The sequence below is a fragment of the Mixophyes fleayi genome, chromosome 5 (genome assembly GCF_038048845.1).
Source record: "Mixophyes fleayi isolate aMixFle1 chromosome 5, aMixFle1.hap1, whole genome shotgun sequence".
In the NCBI taxonomy this organism is placed as follows: domain Eukaryota; kingdom Metazoa; phylum Chordata; class Amphibia; order Anura; family Limnodynastidae; genus Mixophyes; species Mixophyes fleayi.
In genome coordinates, this window is record NC_134406.1 from 152,350,827 (window position 1) to 152,375,714 (window position 24,888).

Consider the following 24,888-nt stretch of genomic DNA (forward strand, 5'->3'; position numbering starts at 1 on the left):
TCTTTCATTTTTTGATATATGGGTCATGCTCAGAAGGAACTGATGGAGAAGATCAGTGATATGGAAGAGCCTCGGATGGAGGATGAAGCAGGGTTCAGTTGGTAGCAGGTACTACTGGATTTTTATAACAAACATTATGATTTAAACACTCAAGAACAAAACCAAGGAGCTGAGCACTACCCTCACCTGTATGGATCACAAGTTGGACACCTTCCTCACTACAAAGAATCAAAGTTTCACCAAGATTCAAAATATACTGTCAGACACTAAAACCTTTTTTGCCCAATATGTAACCAACAAACCTGCCCAAAATCACGTTTCCTTTTCTTCCCCTTTAGCAAAATTCCTCAATACTGTCAATCATCCAAACCTCTGCCTCCTGTGTTCCCCTAGCCATCTCTGTCCCTATAGATACTTCTGTGCCACAATTGTCATCTTTTACAACTCCACTCTCTGCTGCACCTTCACTCTCTGCTGTCCCAATCCTCTCTGCTTCTTCTACTCTGTTGACTTCCACATGACATGCAACCATATTCCAGGTGAGAATCAAAACACCATCTACAAGAGGTCCAAGGGCCAAGAGAGGCCGGAGAAAATTTGTTTAATTTAATTTTTTGCATGTGCGGTTTGGATTATGTTTTCATGAATAGACCTTTTTTGAGAATCCAAAAAATATGTTTCATACAGTTAATTTATGCTTAACATTTTTCAAAACAAATAAAAAATTACTTACATGCAAATTAGGTGAAAAGCACATATTCTTTAAATAGAGCCTAATCCATAATTTCAGGAGGTTTTGGGTCGACATCTTCCACCTTCTGGCCCGCAACCTCAGCCACTTCCACCCAAGGAAACCCACTCCTGATGGCGATGTTATGGAACACCACACACAGAGCAATGATGTCACATACGGTCATACATAAGAGCAGAAATAGACCAGTCGAGGCACAGAAATCTTGTCTTTGAAAGGCACTTGACAACCAATCTGGTGGTTGTATGCACTGAGTTGTATACAATTTCCTGCTCCATGCGTGGGTTCAAAAGTAGAATGAAGAGTAAAAGAGCGGAAAGGGTACACATCCTATAAAGGGTGACCAGAAAAAAAAGAAGAAATGTTAGTAATGGGAAACCAAGCATACACACAATTCTGGAGATCTTCTAACATGATATTCTGCTATTGTAATGGTACAATATTTGGCCTTGGAGTCTAGAGGTCTGATTCATTAAGATAAGCAAAGAAAAATATAACTAAATTTGCCCCTTGGCAAAAACATCTTGCATTGGAGGGGGAGGTAAATTTTAGATGTGGGACAGATTTATAGTTGGGGTAGGGCATGTCACAGATCAACCTTAAATTTCATTGTAAAAATAAAGATGTCAAGTATTTGTGTGCAGCAAAGTCTTTAGGACAATAAAATGTTAGTGATAAATAATAAAGATATATGAAATAGTACCTAGTTGCCACGAGTCACCATGTGCTTTATACCCTCTTGCCTCAGGCGCAATCTCTGCCATGTCCCTGATTGATTGAATGCAAAGGAATCATGGGTAACCCCTGCCATCTAATAACCAATTTATCTCAAATTTGGATAAAGGCATCACATATAGTCTGGACATTTATCGAGTGGAAATGCTTCTGATGCAAATAAATTCCCAACGGGGCCAGAGCTATATTTATTCGCACAAGTTGCGAATCCAGTTGCAGATGAATAAATTGCTGCATGTGTGAAAGGAATGCCCTCAGGACAACCTACACCACACAACTGGAGGTAGCTTGGGACATTCCTGCCACAACACTCACTGTGGTCTGAAAAGTAGCACAGAAATGCAATACAGCCAACAGTTTGGTCAATGGTGGTATTGCTGTATGGATGTTGCGCATTGGCTCTAGGTCACTCTGAACAATGCGCAGGGTGTTCATGATGACATGAGGCAAGAGCCGAAAGTGATGGACCACCCTAGCACCTGACATCCCAAAGAGGTTGAACCATGGCCCGGCCAAGGTAGACAAGTTGCTGGTTTCGGAGGGGTCAAAGTCTGTTTCTCTCTTCTTCTATCAAATGTTCAATTTCCATGATTGGCTATATGTAAGAAAGATGTATGAAGGGGGCAAATAAATAAATTATCTCATGCCTTGCAAGCTTTGTAGTCTACTTGTACATTAAATATTGTAAACATACTTACACCTACAACTGGGCTTGCCAGGCTGATCATATCTTTGGCCACAAAAATATCATGACATATAATATATATAAAAAAAAAATAATGTCATTCATCAAAGAAAAGAAAAAAATGTATGTTACTACATAGGCATATATAGTAGAATACAAAGACAAGATGGAAAATTTACAAAATGTAAACACACAATTCTATTGTATGCAAGCTGTTGATTAACTATTCAACAGACTCATAACATTTTAAAACAAACAAGCATAGGTAAATTGGTACATTACTATGGTATAGCTGTATGAGCACACATTTCGCAACAATTACTTTTAAACCATTTGAAATAGGATGCAGTGCATGACACATATAAAAACACCCATACCTCTTAAGAAAAATATGGTGGTGTGCTCTCAATCTCCAATATTCCATTCCTCCAACTCTCAAAATTTCTTCACAAAATAGCACCATAGTAATCTCCTTCCATGGGTCTTATATAGTGGTGTATAATATGATGAATGTATGCAGGTGTATGCAGCAGTGTAGATCAAACTTCTATTAAATGGCAAAGGTGTGAAGCTGTGTTTCTTCATGGCTGTCAGCGGTTGCTTAGACTAGCCCACTAGTTGGAGCTGGCTCTCCGTCTGAAAAACAACGTATTGTTGCATGTGACGGAGTTTTAGTTGGATGTATGAACAGGTGAATGCCTTTACTGTATATTGCCCTTGTTCATCCACCCCTTCCCCACCCCATTCCCTCCCCAAAATCGTAGGCTGTCACGAAATGAATCTGACGTTTGGAGAAAAAAATTATACTATGTATTTTGTTAATGTGGAATTTTTATTTTGTCAAATATGTATTATAAGCCTGATGTTCAGACATATGTCCATTTGAGTAAAGTATCTTGCGTGAAATAGCTTTGTATATGCTCAGAAATGGACCTTAATCCAATGAATACAATTGTAGGCAATTCATGCCCAAACATTAATGACTCTTACCACTGACTACAGCTTGAGTGGCGGAACGGGTGGATTAACATAGGCAATTTACAGTAACAGCGTTCTGAAGCACAGGCAGCCAATTCAAGTCCTTGGTTTCTCTTTAAGAATTGTTCTAATATTTTATAAAAAATTTTTGTATGTGTTCTGATTTGATCTTTTATTGTATATGCATATACTACAGTTTGTTGTGTGTGTCCACGTACGGCAAGTACTGTTTAGCCAGAGCATACTTCACCCACATTCAAGTCAAAACAAATTTTGACGATGTGAACATGGTCAGAACTACACTCAAGTTCCGTGCTCTTTTTTAAAACACAACTTGCGTGCAAATTGCATTCAGACTTTTTTCGGCCCTATTTGTCCAGGGAAACAGACTTCTAAAAGTTTGGCATATTTTTAAATTAAATATTATTGAAGTATGAAAAGTGTGCATTAAAAAAAATACCATGTAGTTTGCAATACATATTTTTCCCTTACATATTCTGTTACAGTTACAAAATAATCATAGTAAAGCGTAATGTATTGCAGTGTCCAAAGACCTTCAGAATATATCAGTATTTAAAGTATACTATGATTAGGCACAGTGGTAACTTCACATTGCAAGCATTTCATGCTGTGGGCAATTATTACAATTCAGAATGCTAATTGCTTTTCGATTTGCAGACAGTGCTTCCAATAAGCATTGCTGTGCACCTTCCCATGAACTGCTTTTTAACGATGGCTTGCCTCTATTAAAGGACACAATCAGCTTTTACAAGTTGAAAAATAATCATTTAGTATTTAAGATAATAGAACAACATGGATTAATACAACTACTGGAATGAATTAATCTATTATTTTCAACTGAAATTAAACAAATACAATTTTAATATTGCTTATAGCTATTAAAATAGCTAAGTTTATACAGAATACTAGAGCTAAATATTTAAAGTAGATATCCAGTATGACATTAAATTCAGCCATATATTTTATCTGTTTTATGTATGTTTAAAACTTGTAAGGCAATACTTAAATGTAAAACTTATAAATTGCTCCTGCTTGCGACATTTTCTAGATTAAGTCCAAGTAATTATAGTGTCCCAAATAAATCTGTTAAATGTTACTGAAGGCTATATTAAAGCAAAGTTGTAATTTTATAATATGATTTTATTACTGCACTGATAGGAACAATTACATCTATACACATAACTAAAAAATATTGAAAATAGACATATATTTATGATTAATCACTGATCAATATGACAAACTATATTTCAGGAGACATTGTGGTTGCATACACATAGATGGAAATCCTGCATTTCCCATTTACTTGAGACCAACAAAGCATTACACAACTTAGACTGGGCTTTAAAAAGTATTTTTTTTCTCAGTGATGAAAGCAAGGGCCATTATTCGTTGCACTGAATGCTGTGTATATGTTTTTCATGATTATTATTATTTTTTATTTATAAGGAGCCACAAAAGGTCTGCAGCGCAGTACATGACACATACAATCAAAATTATCCATATAACATTACCTAATACATAATACATAATACAAGAAAAACAAAATACAAAGACCAGACTAGCTAAATCAGCAAAAAAAATACACAGATAACATGGCAATGCAGATCAAATTATTTACAGGACAGTGAATGAGAGTAATGGTAATGTCCAATGTGAAGTAGGCCAGAGTTAAAGAAGACAGGTCTTGGGAAGCAAGTCAAGAGGTACAGAAAGTGATGGAATAGTAGTAGGAAAACACAAGATAAGAGAACCCTGGTCACAAACAGGATGGTACCGAGTGGGGGTGTGGAGATGGTAGCTAAGACAAGAGAGTTAGAAAGAGGGCTGATAAACTTGAATAAAGAATAGAGTCTTCAGGGCATGTTTGAGCCTTGGAGAGTAGAGGTTATTTTGACAGGGTGTGGGAGAAAGTTCCACAGCTGGGGAGCAGCTTAGGTAAAGTCCTGGAGCAGAAGTGGGGAGAGGTAATCAGTATAGTACTAAGGCATTGGTCAGTGGCAAAGTGAAGGAGTCGGAAAGGAGTTTGGGTGGAGATGAGGTTGGAGTTGTAGGGGAGAATGATTGGTTAAGAGCTTTTATAGGTGAGGGTGAGCAGTTTAAGTTAAGTTCTGTAGGCAAATGGGAGCCAATGTAGCGTCTAGTGGAGAGGGACAGCAGAGATAGAGTGTCAGGAGAGAAAAATAAGGCAGGCAGGAGCATTGATGATAGACTAAAAAGGGTCAAGGTGGAGGTCACATAGGCCAGAGAGAAGGAGGTTACAGTTATCAAGATGAGAGATTGCAAAAGATTGCATAAAAGTTATGGTGAGAAAGGGCTGGATCTTGGATATATTCCTGAGGTGGAAGTAGCAGGATTGTGAGATAGACAGAATTTGAGGTTTGAAGCAGAAGGAAAGGTGGAGGATGACCCCTAGTCAATGGACTTGAGGGACAAAAAGGCGTGCAGTGTTATCAACAAAAAGAGAGGGGGGAGGAGAGGGGGCCCTGAAATGGGGAAGACAATTATTTCAGTCTTGGAAGTATTGAGTTTAACAAAGTGCTGGGACATTCAAGATGAGATGGACGAGAGACAGCAGGAGAAGCAGGGGTTTTCAACATAGAGGTGGTGCTGGATGCCAAAGTAGCGGATGAGTTCACCAAGGGAGGAGGTGTACAGGGAGAAATGCAGGTGGCCATGAACATATTCTTGGGAAACTACTACAGGTAAGGGAAGAGGGGGAATGTGGAGTCACGTGTACAGCCTGAAAAAGAACGATTGGTGAAGTAAGAGGAAAACCAGGAAAGGACAGTGTAAGAGAGGTCTATAGATTTGAAAGTTTGCAAAAGGAGGGAGTGGTCAATGTTATCCACAGCAGGAGAGAAGTCAAGATGGATAACGATGGATAAATGTCCCCCTTAATCAAAAAGGTTGTTAGTGACTGTAATTAGGCGGATTTAATGGAGTGAAGGGAGTAAAAACTGGATTGCAGTGGGTCAAGGAAGGAGTGAGATGAGAGAAATGATGTGAGATGGTTGATGACAAACCATTAGAGAAGTTTAGAAGGAAAAGGAAGGTGGGAGATGGGTGGCAATTAGAGAGAGAGACAGGGTCAAGGGATGTTTTTTTAAAATATGGGGGACATGAAAGTATGTTTACAGGAGAAAAAGAGGGTACCAAAGGAGAATGGATAGGTTGAGGAGTTGGGCAAGATGAGAGGAAATGGGGTCAAGTTGGCTTGTGGAGAGGATGAGGAGGACAAAAGGGTGCAGGCTTTAACTGCATGTTCCAGAGCAGTAAGAGAAGGAGGGTGGGCTAGCGAGTGTGGGTAACAGTGGATAGCAGGGGATGGAGATAGCATCCACCGAGGAAAGTTACATATTCAGTTCAGTAAACAGAAACCTACTTAAGTTGGAGGGCAAACACTGGTTCACCTCTCATACATACATACATACATACATTCACCCTGAAGAAATCACAAAAATAAACACAAACTTTTAAAAAACTATATTCCCCAATTAATAATAAGAGAATATGCAATTTTTAAATTTTGGAAATAAAAGACTAATAGTAGTCAAGCCTGAATGCCAAGCTTTTTTTACATGAAAAATTAGTAGAGGGATAAAACAAGACACCAATTTTAGACATTACTTAAGGTTTTGCAATGCTACATAGTTTAAAACTGGCATCCTGATATTTTTTAAATGCCACGTATATAAACCGAGCAAATTTATGAAACTGCACATCAAATAACCAGTTACATGCTGTTACATTCTGTTTGAGCTATCTTGCCTGTTTAAACTTCAACAAAGACTCCCTTGCCTTCTCCAACAGCCCATACTACACAGCATCAAGGGGGCCAAACAAATGATCAGGCCTATGCACCTAGAGAGGTACCTCTGGTCGGGGAGTACGAAGGTAAAAAAGTTTAAATATAGTTCCCACTCTTGTGGCACTGAGTGACAGCATACACTGTTGCAAAAGTGCAGACTTACACTTCTAGTGTCACAAGAGTGGGCACTTCAAGTGTTGATCCCCTTGTTAAATTTAGTAATTTAACACGGTATAATTAACAAATATATAGGGCCTTCTTTGTATAAGAAAGTCCCCCATAGTGACCCTTGTAGGAGAAAGTAATATACAGTGCCCCTTGAAGAAGGAAATCATAACAAAAACAAGATGGCTCAACAGAAATAAATATTTTCTCTAGGCTTAACACTCCATTTCAATTGTCACTCTACACAGACATCCTTTATGATACTATGCATAGTTGAAACTCCACCATCTTGGGATACTCCATTATTCACCATGCTTGGCACAGCACAGGCCTTCCCCTGACAATTAATATTATCAATTCAGGTTCAAGAATAATATCAAGATCATGTGACTGGAATGGCAGGATGATCAATTAATATATTTTTTTTCTCTTCTTCTGTAGGTATCTTGTCATTATAATATAATTTAAAGACAAGATCCTTTAGTTTCTTTATAATAATGCATTTTTAATAATATATTTGACAAATGTATTTTCTTTACAAAGTTGTCTTTTAAATTCTATGTTACAATTCAATTATCACTGTGAGGAAACGGGGTGCTACTGGACTGAGAGCTTTGAATTTATCTCCTGTTTCTCACGGTTTAATGTACTTTTTAATCCTTGGCCCAGTCTAAGTATATACACCAGAGCATTGTGTATTATGTGTATGATTATTTCATGTTATTAGGTACATTTATTCATGTTATTAGGCAACCTAGGCACCTGCCTAGGGCCTAGCAGCTCTCGGGGGGCCCGTGACTCAGGGGGGGGTGCCGCGAGTCGGGGGAGGGGGGGGGGGGTCGGGTGCCGCGACTCGGGGGAGGAGCCACATGGGGCTAATGTGGTGGCTGGTCTCCTCCCTCCTCTGTGTGGCCTGCTGTGTCACATGGGACGTGCACCGCATGACAGGTTCCATCCCATGTGTGAAGGGGATGAAGACTCCACAGCTCCTAGATGGAAAAAGGTAAGTTGGGGGAGGGGTAGGCTAGTATATTAATAGTGTGTGTATTATGTGCGTGTGAGGGGCCACTGTCTGCGTGTATTATGTGCGTGTGAGAGGCCACTGTCTGCATGTATTATGTGTGTGTGAGGGGCCACTGTCTGCGTGTATTATGTGCGTGTGAGGGGCCACTGTCTGTGTGTATTATGTGCGTGTGAGGGGCCACTGTCTGCGTGTATTATGTGCGTGTGAGGGGCCACTGTCTGCGTGTATTATGTGCGTGTGAGGGGCCACTGTGTGTGTGTATTATGTATGTGTGTGCGAGGGGCCACTACGTGCATGTATTATGTGTGTCTGAGAGGCCACTGTGTGTGTGTATTATGTGTGTGTGAGGGGCTACTATGTGTGTGTATTATGTGTGTGTGTGTGAGGGGCCACTGCATGCGTGTATTATGTGTGTGTGTGTGACGGGCCACTGCGTGCGTGTATTATGTGTGTGTGTGTGTGTGTGTGAGGGGCCACTGCGTGTGTGTATTATGTGTGTGTGTGTGAGGGGCCACTGCGTGCGTGTATTATGTGTGTGTGTGTGAGGGGCCACTGCGTGCGTGTATTATGTGTGTGTGTGACGGGCCACTGTGTGTGTGTGTTTTATGTGTGTGTGAGGGGCCACTGTGTGTGTGAAGGGGGGGGCAAACCGATATCTTGCCTAGGGCCCCATGAGGTGTAAATCCGGCTCTGATCAATATGTATCAATATAAATGGTATTGTATCAAAATGTATCACAGACTTATATTTTGTAACACTGCTGATACAATGTGTCAAAAGTCTTATTGTTTCATGTAAGCATGCAGTGTCATTCCTTGATGTAATTATTGTAACCCCATGTTTATTATATGCAGCCAAAAAAGCTAATTGAGTCAAGCCATTCCATTGTATAATCAAGATAACAGGGACAATATGTCTAATGGCTAAAGTGTCCACTGAGAGACCCCTGCTGTAAGGGGGAGGTTTGAGACATTTGACCCTGCTTCCTGTGTATACAGCAAAGAATATAGGGAAAGGAGAATGCCAGTGGAGTTATGGTAGCTTGGAAGATCCTGGTGTACAGGAGATCAGTGAAAAAGACTCTTGACCAGGCATTGTGGTGCCGCTGGAGTAGACCCTACCAGGACAGGGCCTGTGTGAGCCAGTAACTGTTTTGCTAATCGGTAGTGGTAATATTGTGGGAGGGTAAGACTCTGAAAGAGACTGAGATTATAACTTTGGAGTGCTGACTGCAAGAGGCTGCTGGAGGATACATCCTACCATTTACTCTGTAACTTGTGTATCTGTATCTTGTGGTGTTGTACTGTCATAATAAAGACTTATTTTGGATATATTCTGGCCTACTCGAGTGAGTTGAATCCCACAGAGGGTAACTGCCATCCCAGCTAATGGTGGTATTCTCACATTTGGTGGGATCACTCAGCCCGGTGTTGCAAGAAACAGGAAGGCTGCAAAGGATGCAGCGGTTAAGGTCCAAGAGCCTCGTAGGTACAGCACAGCACAGACTACACAGCACCCAAAGGAAGCCTATCAGAGGAGTTACAAGAAACGTGAGCCATGAACAACTATAACTCCCTAAAACTGGATGAACTCTGGGGATTATTGCCAGGCAAGGGAAATTGGCACTACCCAGGATGACTTTAGGCCACAACTAGTGGAAAAAGTATGCAAATGGGACCTGTGCCAGCTAAGGGTGGTATCCTCACAATCACAATCCTTATCTGTTGGTTTAATGGCAATTTACTTTTTTGATCTTAATATTTTAATGGCTTATTTCTCTTCCTTTGTTTAATTAATGGCTCAAATGATGTTATCTTAACAATAGCTAAACCGCACATAACCCTACCTAAAAGAAATATCTAACTATAGTTCTCTATCAAGCTATAAAATAAATGCAGATAAATCTAAAATACTGGACCCTAATATGCCTCAACTGGACTTTCAAAATCACAAAACTAATTATAACTTCCGTGGGCAACATGAAAAACTCTTGGGGTTAATCTAACAACAAATTACTCCCAGCTGTATTCGGCCAACATTCCCAGACTCAATAACACTACAAAATCTGATTCAGCACAATGGAATCAACTTCATATCTCCTGGATTGGCTGTATGGCCTTTGTTAAAATTAACATTTTTCCCAGACTACCTTACTTGTGGAAAAATCTTCCAATCTCAATTCCCACACCCGTACTTAAGCACCTGCAACAAACGCTTTCCAAATTAATTTGGGCGGGACGTAAATCCACGGTACAAATACAAGTTGTTGCTAAACATCAAACTAATGGAGGTCTTTTTCCCCAAAATATATTAAAATATTATCAGAAGCACACGTGTCCCAATGTATTATTTGGCACTCGCCTCCCTATCGCAGAGTATGGACCCTTATTGAGTCAGATATGCTTCAGCTATACTCTCTGTATTCACTGCTTTGGATCCCACCCCAACACAGGACCAGACGATTAGCTCAAATCCCCACAGCACGATTTTGTTTTTGTCATATGGAACCGGGTAACCCGGACATACAAATTGCAATGCAATTATCCTCTATTAGTCCCACTACGGAACAATAAAATATTTGGACCATAAAATGTTTCATCATTGGACTTTGTATGGGACCTAGCCCCAATGAGATTTTTTACTACATTCTCAGATCTCCAGACACGATTAGACTTACCACACAAAATATTCAATATCTCCAAATCAGATATTTTTATCGTTCCCTGCAAACACCTCTCCCAACGGACCAAAGCTCGCCTCTAGAATCTCTGTGTCGCAATTCTCCCAATACCAGGGCCTAACTCTGTATCAACTACTTAAAATAACTAACTAAAATAAAAACTTTAACCTACCAAATAAAGAACACCATGAAATAGCCTGGGAGCAGGATATGGGGAAAACCCTGACTCCCAAAAAGTGGTCAAAATTAAATCTAATTTAACTAAATCTAATTTAGCTAAGACATTGATTAAAGGAGAATTCCTTTAAACTCTACTATAGATGGTACCTGGTCCCCTCCTGTCTAAATGCTATATTTCCTAACTCCACAGATCGATGCTGGAGAGGATGTGGGTTACGTGGTACCATGTTGCATGCTTGGTGGAGTTGTCCAAAAATATAACCTTATTGGCTACAAATCCATACTCTTATTTAATCTATTACTCAGGTTAAAATGCCTGACTACCCGCTATATTCTCTTCTTCCTAGACCGTTGCCTGACATCGTCCGGTCAATAAAAAAGCTTATCAAACATATCTTAAATGCGGCTAAACGTTAATAGCTGCATATTGAAAAAATATCCCCCCCCCCACAATTTCTGCCACCATCAACAAAATTTACTCAGTTTATCGGAGGGAAAAATCAGCTTTTCTTAATGATACTCCAGCAAATTTCCAAAACACATTGTCCTCTGAAGTAGTCATTATGAAGCCGAACCTCCACTAATAACAGTTTGACACCTTCTCGTTAATGTAATTCCCAATTAACGACAGTTCTGGTGACCTACACCTCCCCTCTCCAGATATACACATAACTTACATACTCCTCTGCACTCATGAATATCACTGTATTTCTCCTTCAATACTACTTTAACATCACAAATAAGATAAACCTCCCCCTCAGTCTGTCCTTTCCCTCTTCAACGCCTCTTTGTTTTCCTTTAAAGTACATTTCCCTGTTGTCATAAATGCCTACCTGCCTTCTTCATGTTTATATGTTTATTTTCTCTCCTATTGTCAATGCCTTCTATTAATAGCATGTATTGTTTGGCAGGTATTATATATGTAAAAATCAATAAAATATTTAAAAAAATAAAAAATAAAAAAATGAATGTCTCATTTCTTTTTGGTATTTATCATTTTCAATCCTTCTTTCACTAGTTTTTCAAAAGTGTCTAAAATGCATCCTCTGTTATACTGAATTAAAAGAGAATCTTTTTTTGAAAGTTTCTGTTTTTTTATTTGCATTGTTATCATATTGGCTTTTATTTTTCATTAAAAAATTCTTAGAAGAGATTCTTCTTACAATTTTTTAAGAGATCTATATAAGTCTCAAAAACGTTCATTCGGTTAGATGGGACAAATTTGTGTCCATTTTTAAGAAGATCTTATTCTTCTATCTTCTTTTTTCAACTTACATGTACTTAAATTATAGATTTTTGTTTCTTCAAATCCGTTCTAAATTCACATTTGTTTTTTGAACTATTCACTTATCTAAAAAAAAATATTGCATTCATTCTCTCCTATCCAACAGATCAAAGCTATGTTGAGGGCTTTATTTACAGTTTGATGCATGATGAACATAGTGAATAAGTATTTTTCACTTATAGCTATAGCATGAAAGGGTTATCATACACATTGAAGATTGGTGTTTACACATGTGGTGGTGCACATATATAAACAAAAAATTCCAGAAATATTTATTATTTTGTGTTGTAAATAATTTTTAGATGATATATTTATGAAGAACTTAATTTATTTTAAATGAACAATAAGGACTCAACAGTAACTTTTGTAAAATGTATTTAGTCTGGATATTTTCCATTTTTCTGAAGAAAATTAAGACAGTTGTCCTAATACACTGATCAGCCACAACATTAAAACCAAGGTGGCCTGTGGTATTTGGCTCCAAGAAGTTAACAGCAGATCCTTTAGTTCCTGTAAGTTACGAGGTTGGACCTCCATGCCTTTTACTTGTTTTTCCTGTAAAACTTTTCCAGCCCACATAAACATGCTTAAAATTATCCCTGAAGGAGCCCCTAATTTAGAGTGGTGAAGTTATTTGGACTTTGGACTTATGAGATCTTTAAAGGTTGCTCTACTGGATCTCAAAAGGATTTCAACCCATCAATACAGATGCTACTTTTATACCATGCGGAACGCTACTGCACAGCACGCCACACTTCTGCCCATTTGTGCTCAGACAGCATCTGTTCAATTGCAAGTATTGAATTTGTTTGTGAAAACTTTGTGGTCAGTTTCTGCACCCCAGCCCAGATCCTCCTTTTCACAAAAGATCCAACAGACGTTAACAGAGGCTGCAGCCCCCGCAAGATACATGTGAGTGTACCGAAAGACACAGAAGCACTATTTGAACTTTAGAACTGAGTATTACTTTCATAGCATATACTTATGCACTAAAAAGTATCACAATTTGCATAAAACTGATACAAGAGGACATAATAAGTTAAATAAACAGTAAAAGGATTATATCAGGACCCTCCTCAATATACTTTATTGCTAATTTCTACTCTTATGAAGATTTTCTTTGCATACATACATTGTTTTTATTACTATATTTGATAAGTAATGTATAGATCTGTTGCTCAAATATTATTTAAGTGACTGCATACTATAATTTATCTATGTGATCTGATTTTGCTACCTTCCATCTTTATTCATATACTGTGCACCTAGGGGTTTGAACCAATTGCCTATTACTATAAGCCTAAATGAAATGTCATTGGGTTTCCCTTTCATTATTTCACTTACTTCCCTTCAAACAGCAACACAATGCACAAAACTTTTGTCACTAAAGGCAGCACAAACAATCATTCCCCTTTACATCCCACATATGCTCAATTGGTTTGAGACCTGGGGAATTTGGGGAACTTAGAGGCCAAGTGAACACCTTGAACTCTTTGTCATAATCCTCAAACCGTTCCTGAACAATTATTGCAGTGTGGCATGGCGCATCATCCTGATAAAGGCCATTGCCATCAAGGAATATCATTACCATGAAGGGGTATATTTAGCCTGCAACAATGTTTAAGTAGGTGGTACATGTCAAAATAACATCCACATGAATGCCAGGACCCAAGGTTTCCCAACAGAACATTGCCCAGAGCATCACACTTCCTCCACCGGATTCCCTTTATCCCATAGTGCATCCTGGTGCCATCTCCTGCCCAGGTATATGAAGTACATGCACCCGCTCTTCCAAGTAATATAAAATAATCGTGATTCATCAGACCAGACCATCTTCTTCTATTGCTTCACTCTGTTTCTGGATCATTGTTTGTCCCTACCTGGACCAATTTTGACAGGTACTAACCATTGCATACCAGGGACACCCCACAAGACCTGCCATTTTGGAGATGCTCTGATCCCGGCATCTAGCCATCACAATTTGGCCCTTGTCACTGTTGCTCAGATCCTTATGCTTGGCCATTTTTCTGGCTTTTTGATTGTTAACTTGCTGGCTAACATATCTCACCCCTTAACACATGCCATTGTAACAAGATAAGCAATGTTATTCACTTTACTTGTCAGTGATTTTAATGTTGTGAATGATTGTTGTATACCGATTTGGTCTCCAGATTGTTTGGAGTATATGTGACAGCACTGGATGTTTATACTCTTTGGTTGTTAATTGTATCAATATATGTTTTTGATTAAAGCTAACCAGTGTAGCCTAGTTAGTATAATTTCACAGGTACCTGTCCCATGAATCCCTGTTAATAAAAAAAGAATAGTTACCATTTTTTTGTGAATGACAAAGATAAACAAGGACATGGCTATGTAGTCATTGGTTGCTAATGTAATTAATTAGGCCAAAAGAGGTGGCAACTATGCCATCTTATTGTGACATTATGTAATATGTGGTCACCTTTATTCTAACAACCAGGAAGTCTGTGTAGATCTGGCAAATTTAAACAGAAGGGACACTAAATCAACTCCCTTCTATAGAAAACAAGGTCCATTGCTGAAAAACTGAAATTATTTTCATAGTCACATTGCAACACTGTAGTTGATTTTGGATAGCATAATCAATTGAAAACTATACATTTTAGCCCAAAAAAATAGAGGCTACGCAATCTACATATTGCAACCAACACTAGTGCTGGAAATTCTGGAAGTGTTCTTTATAGCTAACCTGGTTCTAGTGGTGTCAAGGTAGGGGAGTTCCCAGAGACTGGTTGAAGAAATACAGTAACATTCACAATTGTCTATCTATGGATATAGATCTAGTAAAATAACATTTCTCAGCTCAGACTAAGCTTCACTAAGTTCACTCCCAGTAAAAATGCAGTTAATACAGGTTTGGTTTTTTTGGGTGAATTTACCATCAGATTTAATGGCAGTCATATTCTTAGCTATATTATGGGAATGAACCTCCCTCTACTTATTTCAACTAGCTGCAAGCACTGTGAAACACATCGGCACTTTCTATTAACCATTGTATTTTCTTCTAAATTCTATGTTCATCTCTGTACTTGTAACAAAGTATCAAGGTTCATACATCTACCCATTTATTTCTCCAAAACAATGAAATTAATATTTATCACTCTTAAAAATGACTGTCTCTCTGCTCTAAGGATCAAACACAAGAGACCAAATAGAGGGTGTGCAAAGTATAAGTTACCTTTTAGCTTGTAGAACTAGTCTCCTGCAAAAATAAAATGTCCACCTCTTTTCAAGGTAAAATAGTTTTAAATCATTTAATGTGAATGTTCAGATATTATACTCAAAACTTTAATGGTTTCAGATATAGTTATAAGGGGTGATCAGGAGCTAATTCTGTGGCTTTTGTCTACCTCTACAGCATTGCTGCCGCATTGCTGCGCCAAATGTTCAATTCCGACAAGGGACCTGTCTGTATGTGATAGGAGATTTAGACTGTAAGCTCCTAGGGACAGGGATTCATGTGAACAATTACAATTTCTATATATAGCTTTGTGTAATATAGTGGCAGTATATAAAGCAATAATAATTATGTAAGTTTTTCACATCAACTCCAGTCATTGTTCTTATGGACAAAATAGCTCATGATGCTGAAATCAAGCCTCTTAGCTGACTGGGATTTCAATGAGCATCTGGCTGATTGGCATTATTATTGCTTTCCATGGAGTCAACCAAAAGCATTGAACAGCTCACTTTTTAAAAGACAGGTAACCACCTTCCCAATCAAAATATGTGTACATACTCAGAGTAATGAGGGTGATGATAACTGTTTTAATTATTATATTTATTGATGGTGGCAATGGGGGGAGGGGATGGCCATATTTTAGTCATCTAGATCAGTGTTTCTTAAACCTCGTACTCAGGACCTCTAATAGTGCGTGTTTTCCATATCTCTTGGCTTTAACACAGGTGTATGCATTACTGACTGACACATTATAACAGATCCACAATTGGTATAATTATTTCCCTTGTCACCTGGAAAACATCCACTATTAGGAGTCCTAAGGACTGGGTTTGAGAAACACTGATCTAAATAATAGTCAATGTCCCTAAAATGTTGCATATTTTTTTTAAAAATCTGTATATTAAGGTTTTAACATATCAAAAAGAGAAGGGGAGGTGGGAGGAGGGTTACAGAAAGAAAAAGGTGACAAGGTAGGAAAGGATGTAGAGTCCAAATGAGATAAATAACTACTGTGCATTATATAAACTTGTAAATCTCAGTCAATGCAGCAAAGTGTCAATGTGCGTTCATCTGGGAGTAGATCCTAGGGGAAGAGGAAAAAAATTGACTCTGTAAGGGAGTAGGAAGGGATGGGGGAAGGGGAAAGGAGGCTGTTAGTAGGGGAAAGTAAGGGGATGGTTGCCGGAATGTCTGTGTGAGCTGGAAGTGAGGTGTATATTGCGGTCTAACTACGTAGTGGGAATTCCAGGTGCTCCAGGTGGAGGAGAATTGCAGAGGACGGTTATGGATAATACTAGTAATATTTTCCATTTTATGTGTTTGCCAGACTTTCAGAATGAGAGTTTGGATAGCAGAGGAATCATTTTTTTCCAATTGATAGCTACAAGGCATCTCGATGCCAGGAGAATGTGTCCAATCATTTTTTGTGTGTGTTTCGGAGTGTCAGGGACAACATGTGTGAAAAGGTCATATGTTATTTGGGAGTCGGCCTTGAGTGTTGCGTTCTATCAGGCATCAGACCTCGTTCCTATTTTGTGGCATCATATATGGGACAGGATGTTTTCTCTCCGGCACTCTCTCCAGCATTAGAAGCATTGGGGTATATGGCCCGAGTTTCAAGGGCACCAGGTACCACTTAAATAGGAGTTTGTAAGAGTTTTCTTTGAGTTGCGTACAAATGGAGCTTTTAGCAACTGCTTCAATGACTCAGGCCAAGGGCATTCCCCATGTCCTCTTCCCATCTAAGCTAATGCCTCTCCTTGGTGAGTTGGTTATGTATCATAAAGAGCTAATAAAATATTGAGATCAGAACACAGGAGGTGGACCTGCGAATGCAGAAAGTCTCCAGTACTGAGGGGACATGAGGTGGAGGATTAGTAATCAGGTCAAAAGCTCGGGTGCAAAAGTTCCAGATCAACAGTGTAAATCGCAGACCGCCCCCCCCCCCCCCCTCCCCGCACCAATGTGTGGGTAAATAAAAAAATATATATATCTATATATATATATATAGATAGATATATATATATATATATAGAATATATATATATATATATATATATATATATATATATATATATATATAGATATATATAGATATATGTAAACAAAATTGTAAAACATTAATTAATACATAAAACACACTTCATTATGCACTTCCTCTCTTACCTGATCTTGCAGCGTAGACTACCTGGTGTTCTCTTTTGCTTGTTATTGGAGCGTTGTCCGTTGCCTGGCTTCTGAAAACTTGGGAGTCCTGTATTTAAAATGTGCAAAAATTGTATTGTAGTGCCAAATTTTAACAAACCCTGAATGATACAAAACAACCCCCTAGTACAGACATAGACAATAAAATATATGAAATTTATTTAAACTCATATAGTAACATTTACCAGCCCTGTCTATCTAGTATTTAGTATTCTAGTGACCGCTGAAACCACAGTCAGCATCCACATCACCGCCACACAATACAGAGATCCTTCCCCCACAAGCTATTTCATCACCTCCACCACCAGCTAATTCATCCCCCCTATCGACCCGCAACAGACAGTGTATGACCCCCCTATCCAATTCATTAACCCCCCCCCCTTGTAGCCAGTTCATTACCTCCCCATTTTCACTTCATTTATCCCCTCCCCTAGCCATTTCATTAACCCGCTCCATCCAATTCATAAGCCCCCCTATCCAATTCATAAGCAACCCCTCTAGCCAGTTCATTAATCCCCATTTGCACTTCATTAATCCCCCCTAGCCATTCCATTAATCCACCCATCCAATTCATAAGCACCCCCTGTAACCAGTTCATTACCTCCCCATTTTCACTCCATTAATCCCCCCTATCCAATCCATACTAGCCAGTTCATTAATCCCCCCATATCCAATTCATAAGACCGCCCTCGTTAGCCACATTAGCCAGTTCATTAGTCCCCCCAGTCATCTCCCCCCCCTCCACATCCGATGTGTCTCCCCCCCCTGATATTTAACAAGCTGCACTTACCTTGCTGTCTTCTGTTCCTCCTCTCACCAGCCGGCACTTCTGTCATCTTCACACGCAGCTAACAGCCTCTGACGCTGTTAGCTGCACTGTCACTGCGGGCGCGCTCTCTGTGATTAGTGTGGTCACGTGAGATGTGAGATCTCACGTGACCACACTAAGCAATACACTGACTAACAGCAGAAGCTAACAGCTAACAGCATGAGATGCTGTTAGCTGCGTGATTGGGTATAGGAACATGCGGGACCGCCTCCTTGTGGACAGGGGCGGCCCCATCAGAGGAGAAAGAAGCCGATCGCCGGCATTTGAAAAAAACCCAAAAAATAAAAAAACAGCTTGCTAGTGTGCCGCACTGCGCCCCCCAGGACTCAGCGCCCCAGGCTGCAGCCTGGTCAGCCTAGTGGTTGATCAGGCCCTGACCACCACTGTCCTCCTGCTCCAAGAAATATGTTGCGAAGCCCATGAATGTAGATCTTTTTTCAAGGTGTCAATTAAACAGGGTAAAATTGCCTAAAATAGGTGGTCATAGTGCTTGGTGAGAATAATCCCAAGGTATTTTAATTTGTGGCATTGCCAGCGAAATTTGTGGTTGGATTTTAGGGATTGCAAAAGGGACATGGGAATGTTGAAAGGAAGCGCTTCTGTTTTGTCAGCGTTCATTTTAAAATTTGAAAGATGGCTATAATCAGCAATAGCTTCTAAAGCTAGTGGAACAGTGCTTTGGGGGTTAGTCAGTGTGAGTAAGGTGTCTTCAGCAAAATGGTCAAATTTATGGTTGTGGGACCATATCTTGAAAACTGTGATACGTGTGTGGTTGTGGTGGGTGACAGATAATGGTTCCATTGTGAGTGCAAAAATAAGAGGGGACTAGGAACACCCCTGCCTGGTGATGTTCTTAATATGGAAAGGGGGGTCCTGCAGCTCTTAGCGAGGATAGATGCCTTGGGGTTATATATAGATTGTAAAGATACCTCTGAGAATGGGGCTAGTGAAGCCCATCTCCCAAAGGGTGTGTCACATGAAGGGCCAGGCTACTTGGTCGAACGCCTTCTTTTCATCTAGGGCCAGCACCAGAGGTCAAGGTTTTGATAACAGCATGTATTAGGTCTATCACCTTGTGGGTATTATCCGCCACCTGACCAACATTGGCAGGGCCGTATTTCCGACTGGGCATGATAGGCAGGTGCCTGGGGGCCCAGGTTGAAAGGGGGCCCTGGCAGGTCTGCTGTAAAAAAAAAATCCTGTAAAGAAAAAAAAGAAAACTTACCTTTTACGGTCATCTGACTGTTCAGATCAGGTGGTCAGTTAACGATCCAGCTCTCTCCGTGGTCCCCTCTTCCGTGCTGTGCTTGCAGTGAATGACGGGCGTGATGTCATGCCCGACAGTCACTGCATGAAGGAGCGCAGAACAGAGAGACTCAGCAAGTGAAAAAGAAGAGAAGTGATTTTATATATATATATATATATATATATATATATATATATATATATATACATATATATATATATATATAAATATATAAATATATGTATATGTATGGGCCCCGGTGCTCTGCTTTGCCCGGGGGCCCATAAAGTTGTTAAGATGGCCCTGAACATTGGTATAACTGAAACCAGCCTATTTGGTAACTATTTAGCAAAGAGTTTGAGATCTAGATTAAGGAGCAAAATAGGTCAATAGCTGGAGCTTAAGAGTGAGCTACGTCCAGTGGCGGATCCAGGGGGGGCGGTCGGGGCAATCAATCGCTCCCCCTAGCAGACACTTGCTGCCAAAGGCTGCACAGTATGCGCAGGTCCGTTCGGCAGTGACAGGCAGGGACAGTGTGCTGCCCGGCTGCTCTGATTGTGTTTTAAACACAATCAGAGATGCCGGACAGCACACTGTCCCTGCCTGTCACTGCAAAGAAGACCTGCACATAGTGTGCAGCCGCTGGCAGCCTTAGGTGTCAGAAAGGGGGCGGGTCCTAAATCGCCCCCCCTAAATCACCCGGGGTACAACAGTATTCTAGATCCGCCTCTGGCTATGTCCCTCCTTAAGGATTACCACCATGTCTGCTCTGGTGATGGCCCTGTCAAATTTCTTGCCTTGAGGGATTGAGTTGGAAAGGTCTAGGGGTGAGAGAAACTTTTTATAGTACACTGCTAGGAAGTTGTTCTCGCCCAGAGCCAATGAGCTCTTAAGTGATTTAATCATTAATTTAAATTCTTGTGTAGTGATTGCAGCCTTAAGGGATGCTAGCTGGGTTCGGGTAAATCTGGGTAAACAACATTTCTGAAGGTATTGTTTGATTTGAGCATTAAGCTGTACCAAGGGGGTTTCGCCTTTCTGAGATCAAGGTCGGTATTATAAGCGTGAAATTGGTTCGCAATTTGTTGCCGGTCATAACCAGGTGCCCAATTGGGTCTTGGACAGATATCACCCTGTTTCGGTTTCTCCTTACTCTAAGTTTTTTGCCAAAATGGAATCTGCCCTTTCGCTTCACTCATAGTAGCGTTGCGCAGCCAGAGGAGGGTCTTTGCCACTTTCATTGAGAGAAGTTGGGTAAGTTGAGCATGAAGTGCCAGTAGTTTGTGATAGACCTTGCAAAAAATATAACGGGTATGTGGCGCAGAAAAGAAGGAAATAGGTAATGAGCACAGTGGGGAGAAATGTGAATGGAATCAGTGTATAAATCTGAGAAAGCATAAAAATAGGATTAATAAGGAGCTCTATTCACATGAATAGAACTCCTTATTAATCATATTGTAGATAGTGGAGTTCCAGGAATTGTTCATACATACATAGTCTTTTGTAAATGGTGAGGCTCCATGGAGTCAATTTTCTTATTCTTTCACATGTGTTACATTGAGATAAGAATATAGGTATATATGGCTGCATACCAATATCCAATCTAGGAGCACTGTCCTATTTATATTTACCTTGTGATAGACCTTGCGTTTGGGCAAGCGTTGTTGTTGCATCATGAGAGTGAATATGACAGATTTGAGTTCAGCGATTTGCGCCTGTAGCTTTTTCTTTTCACTGCTAGACAGGGATTATTATTATTATTATTATTATTATTATTAATTTTTATTTATAGGGCGCTACTAAGTGTCCGTAGCGCCGTACAGGGACAAATGAAATTACAATACGAGGAGAGACAGCACAGTACAGTAAACAATAAGCACAATAACTCTGAGAGCTCAAAGCACAGCTAGGGGTGGGGGAGGGGAGAGGGGAAGGTCTGCATACGACGGAGCCCAAGAAGGACTGCACGGATGACAGGGAGACCCCCAGGGGGGAGAGGAGGAAATGAGAGGGCACAGGGGGGGGGAGGGAGTCCAAGAGGAGGAGGGAAAGGTAGCTGGAGAGCAGAGTTAAAAGTGGTGAAGACAGGAGGAGAGGGTGACCCTGCTCAAAGGAGCGAACAATCTAAGGGGTGGGGTAGGCAGACAAAAAGACATAGGGGAGAGAAGGAGGAACGGAGGATAAGGATAAGGGAAGGGGAATGAAGAGGAAGAGGCATAAGAAAGGTAGATAATTAAGTGGGAGACTGGAAGGCTTTAAGAAAAAGGTGGGTTTTTAAAGCCCGTTTGAAACTCGACAGATATGGGGAAGTTCTGATGGAGGGAGGGAGCTTGTTCCAGTGGAGGGGGGCAGCGCGGGCGAAGTCTTGGATACGCTCGTGGGCGGAGGTGATCAGGGGGAAAGAGAGGCGACGGTCATTGGCAGATCAGAGATGGCGGGATGGAGCATGAATAGAGAGGAGGGTGGAGATGTAGCGTGCAGTGGAGTTGGCAAGGGCCTTGTATGTAAGAGTGAGGAGCTTGAAGAGGATTCTGTAGGGGAAGGGGAGCCAGTGAAGGGATTGGTAGAGGGGCGAGACAGACGAGGAGCAGCGAGAAAGGAAGATAAGCCTAGCAGCTGCGTTAAGAACAGATCGAAGGGGAGCAAGACGAGATTGGGGGAGGCCAGTGAGGAGGAGGTTGCAGTAGTCCAAACGGGAGATGATCAGAGAGTGAATAAGACATTTGGTGGCATCTTGGGAGAGGAAGGGCCAGATGCGAGCGATGTTACGCAGCTGGAAGCGACAGGATTTAGCGAGAGAGAGAATGTGGGGGCCAAAGGAGAGAGAGGAGTCGAGGATGACACTGAGGCAGCGAAGTTGGGGGACAGGGGAGATAGAGGTGTTGTCGACAGTGATAGAGAGGTCAGAAGGGGGCAAGGTGTGAGTGGGAGGAAAGACTATGAGTTCAGTTTTGGCGAGGTTGAGTTTGAGGAATCGGGAGGACATCCAGGAGGAGATGGCAGAGAGGCAGTTAAGGCCATAGGAGCTGATAAGTTCACCCAGGGAAGAGGTGTATAAAGAGAAGAGTAAGGGTCCCAGAACAGAGCCCTGAGGGACCCCGACTGGAAGGGTGGACCGGGGGGAGAGAGACCCAGAGGTATTGACGGAGAAGGAACGGCCAGCAAGGTAAGAGGTGAACCAGGACAAGACTGAGCCGGAGAGGCCAAAGGATTGGAGGGTGTGGAGGAGGAGGGGGTGGTCGACGGTGTCGAAGGCAGCAGAGAGATCAAGGAGGATGAGAAGGGAGAAGTTACCCCTGGCTTTAGCAGAGAGGAGATCATTGGTGACTTTGGCTAGGGCAGTTTCAGTGGAGTGAAGGGGGCGAAAACCAGACTGGAGAGGATCGAGGAGGGAATGTTCCGAAAGGTAGGAGGAGAGACGGCTGCAAACAAGCCTTTCAAGAATTTTGGTGGCAAAGGGAAGGAGAGATATGGGGCGATAGTTAGAGGGAGAAGTGGGGTCAAGATTAGGTTTCTTAAGAATTGGGGACACGAGAGCATGTTTGAAGGAGGAAGGGAAGATGCCGGTAGAGAGGGAGAGATTAAAGAGATGGGCGAGGTGGGAGCAGGTGGTGGGGGAAAGGGATCAAAGAAGGTGGGAGGGGATGGGATCCAGGGGACAGGTAGAAGGGTTCCTTTTATGGTAGCCTTATGTTCTTTCCATACTATTGAAGGGGTGGTCTCCGCTGAAGAATTATGTTCCCTGTGCTCCAAGAACACTCCGGTAATCTGGTCTCTATTCTATTTTTTAAGGAGAACGTGATATGGCAGTCTGCAATGGAAATGTGGTGGGCCAGGGGACTGGAGGTCCATCTCCATTGATACGGCCGAGTGGGCTGACCAAAAGATGGGTATTGTGTCTGTGGAGCGAAGTGTTTGTGTGGTCGACCTATCAACTAGCAACATGCCGATATGCGAATAGAGCTGATGAGGAGCGTAGTAGTGGGTAAAGGTCCTGACCGAGGAGTTAAAGATCCGCCACAAACCATATAGATCATGTTGTTTCAATGAGGATGAGAGTCTACGCGATTTATTTTGCACACTAGAAATTGGCATCGTGGAGGAGAAATGGCCTAGAACAGGGTCTAGATTCGTGTTGAAATTGCTGTCAACAATGATTTTACCTTTAGAATTTTGGAAAGTTTCAGGAAGAAACTGATGAAGTAGGCACCCTGTCCCGAATTGGGGGCACAGACTAACGTGAGACTCTCTTAGCGGATTGTGCAAACCACAATAACAAATTTCCCTTGATCATCAGAAAAGGTGGTTTCTAGGGTGAACTGGACTGTGTTGGGAATTAAGATAGCTGTGCCTTTCGTCTTGCGGTCTGACGAAATTTTGTGGGAAGTGCTTACCAGCTAAATTTGATGGGTGTGAGCAAAATGGATTTACTCTAAGAGTACTATATGAGCTTTGATAGCGTTTCAATGTTTGTAGTGCCATAGTCTGTTTTATGCGGTCTAGTATTGCATTGGAGAAAGGGACAAAATATTCTTCAAAACACATACATCATGTGCTGCTATCAAAATATATACAATTTTATCCCAAGGCAATGGGGATTACCAAGCACAGTTAGCTTACACAAATGGAAAAAATCCACACTATCACATAGAGTCTACTTCTCTTTTACTCAATTTACCCTATAGAAACTTTAGCAAAAGCATAAGAGGTTTACATAAATAAAAAGAAACATGTATATAATTTATTCTATAGTTTAACTCCAGAAGCAAAAGTACATTTTGTAAAATTGTAAAAAATATGGAATATACAATACAGATTGATTCACCAAGAAAATGTAAGTATTACTAAACCAAGACAAAACTAGTGTGTACCAATCTAATAAGCTATCTCTGCTGGTGTTTTATTTTCTTCATATAATGTATGTTTTTTCATTATCTATTTCCATTTCTCAGTGTTTTGTCCACTAGTCAACAGTAGCCATCAGAACTTATTAGACAAAGCTTGTAAAACTCTAAAAAAAAATGTTTATGCAACATGTTAAAGTTTAATACTTGGATGAAGGTGGTAATCAATAAT